At 43.6% G+C, this 2,792-nt stretch overlaps 1 pseudogene; it reads right to left on the reverse strand.

Annotated features, from left to right (window-relative positions):
* Positions 1-1,919: 1,919 nt before the first annotated feature.
* On the reverse strand, positions 1,920-2,475 carry LOC147450327 (uncharacterized; annotated as a pseudogene).
* Between the last annotated feature and the right edge of the window lie 317 nt (positions 2,476-2,792).

Below are 2,792 nucleotides of genomic sequence, written 5' to 3' on the forward strand. Positions count from 1 at the left end.
TTTTGTGTTTTGTGTCATGGCATCGATAATGCATGTTGCACCGATTGTCAAGTCGATATTTTCAGTGATGATGCAGTGCACGCAAATCGCGATCGAATCTAGCTCATTGAACTTAGGGTCTAGGAGCCACTACTCAAGGGCATTTATGTTACCCGCATTTGTCTTCATTTTAAGTTTTGTAATGTCAGTTTGATTGTACAATTTATTAAATGTAAGGTTGTTATAGTGTTGGATATCCGACATGTGAGTACACATTATCGGAATAGAGTTGTCGATGTGGTCATGCACATGCGTTTCATCTATAATACATGCACCCAGTGTACAATTGATCTCATCTATGACTAGTTTTCTTTCACAAAAAATGGTGAAGAACTGAAGCAATTCAGGGTTCGTTGCATGTCTTATAGAGCATGACATCTTGTACAAAGTTGCATATAGCCTGTGGAGCGAGCTTGTGATATGGCATGTGTTACAAAGCTCCCGTGCGTGACTACAAACTGGGGTTAGCTGGGCAAGATCACCGAGCAAGAGAACACATTTGTTGTTGAAGGGATCTGCCAATTTGTTTCTTATTACATTGATATTTTGTCTTATGATAAGGCCATGGATAGCTCGTCTATAATTATAATACCTTCCTCTTTTATATCCAAATATTGCTCATCAATCTCATGAATAGAGAGAGGATATTGTTGATTCGTGGTTGGTATCTTGAATTGGTAATGGAATACATCAAATACATTTGGCAAGCAACCGTATGCAAAAAGTTACGCGTGTAACTTACATGCAGATGTTGGTCGACATTGAGTGTCTAGTTTTGAAAATGAGATCCAAATAAACCAAAGCAAAGGAAGTAATGCGGAAAATTCTAAAACAAGGAAGTAAAAAAAGCATGAATGAATTGCAATAATAAATGAGGTGCTTTACCGACCTACAATGTTGTACTCGTGATTTTTGATTGTCCAATGTACAGGCCGATATGTGAGTCAAGCTACAAAAAAGCAATGTGAATAGTTAAACATATCGTCTTGCAATGAAACGTCACACTGAAAGTGCACATTATATTGTGCACGTCATACAGAGGTGCCATACAAAAGTATGGTGGAGAGCTGGCACTGTGGTCTCTCCAAAAAAATTATAAGAAACGGAAGCCGTGCCCTGCCCCATAGCGTTTAGGTGTTGCGCCACGCAAACATATGCGCATGGAAAATTGGATGCAGATAACGGACCTTGCAATGTTGTCAAGTTGGAGTCACGCTTGTGCAATTGGAATGTGCAGTGTTGTGAATATATGTCCTCCCTGCCATACACAAAACATGCAGATGTAATTTTATGCTCTATGTCCTATGATCAATATTATCTTCTCTCTCTCTCTCTCTCTCTCTCTCTCTCTCTCTCTCTCTCTCTCTCTCTCTCTCTCTCTCTCTCTCCCTCTCTCTCTCTCTCTCTCTCTCTCTCTCTCTCTCTCTCTCTCTCTCTCTCTCTCTCTCTCTCTCAAAGTTGCAAGCTGCTTCGGTCAGCAATTATGTCTTCTTGCCTTCTTGCTAACTAACCTGCGTTATGTATCAATACCAAATTGATGTCTACATTTGCAACCGTATGAACTTGATCCTGCATACATGGAACTTTGCTCATAGGATCCGCCACCGAATCATGGTTATTGGCAAGAAGGGAGCTCCAAAGCAGTAACTACTATGCGTTCAAATCCACACCATCAGCATTCTCTGCTTCGTATGCATCTGCTGAAGAGCAACACTGCAGTATACTATTGTTGCTAGTCTTAAGTGGCCGCATTGGCTGCCGCTTGCATGCGATTTAGAAAGAGAATCTCTTTACAAGCCGCAATATTGGCCATATTGTTTGTAAAATCTCTGCTATCCCACTCAGATGTTGAATCGCTAGTAGTGAACTACTGCTGGAGGTTAATAGGTGCTGACATACTGGTATGCCTGTCTCCAGGAATGGATAGACAACGGTTGACAATAGTTGCGAAACTTTGGTCTACTTGGTCGACGGAGATAAAGATGTTGTCGGTAGCTTCAATGTCTTCGCGGTAGCGCAGGCGGGTAGAGATATGCTACCGGCAGCTTCAATGTTGTTGGTCGGCATAGATAAGCTGGAGGGATGGCATGATATTGGAGGGAAACACTAGGGTTAGAATCGATTGCTTGCATGACAGTCTCATCCCAGGGGCATGCAGCAATGCAATGCCCGTGAAGGATATTGGAAGCAGCGTGCAGGAGTACAACCTTGCGGGCGATTTGCAATTCGAGCTCTTCAAGAAAGGCACAATAGTGCTTCTATATTGATGGGAGTGATCTGAACAAGATCAGTTGCCTCAACGTTTTTTTTCAACGCTTGCTCTGAAGGAGGTGGCCATGGCGCTGATGCAATGGATGTAGAATTGCCCTGCGTCGGAGCCCGTGAGCAGCATCGAGATGCAAATGCTGGGGCCACCGAAAGTTGGCTTGGCCTCATGAAGGGCCCATGGCTTGCAGGCAAAGAAGGCGGAGGTGTATCAGGAGATGAAGTCCTCAGGCAGCTTTTCACCGCTGTAGCAAGAACCTTGAAACAACAGTCTCTTGACAGTCGATTGAGGTCCAAGATAATGGCCTAGATCAAGCCAAGCAGCCAGCTGTGGGCTGAACTGCCTCATCGTCGTTAGTCCTAAATTGCGACTTCAAAATCAGAATCAGAACGATGCAGCGCAAGTAATAACAGTAAAAAAGCAGCGCTTTCTTGTTAGGCGCCTGGCCATGCGATTAGAGTTGTGGGCAACCGCTTCGATCATGCCA

Source organism: Adiantum capillus-veneris, chromosome 9, assembly GCF_014529385.1.
Source record: "Adiantum capillus-veneris isolate H3 chromosome 9, ASM1452938v2, whole genome shotgun sequence".
Classification (NCBI taxonomy): domain Eukaryota; kingdom Viridiplantae; phylum Streptophyta; class Polypodiopsida; order Polypodiales; family Pteridaceae; genus Adiantum; species Adiantum capillus-veneris.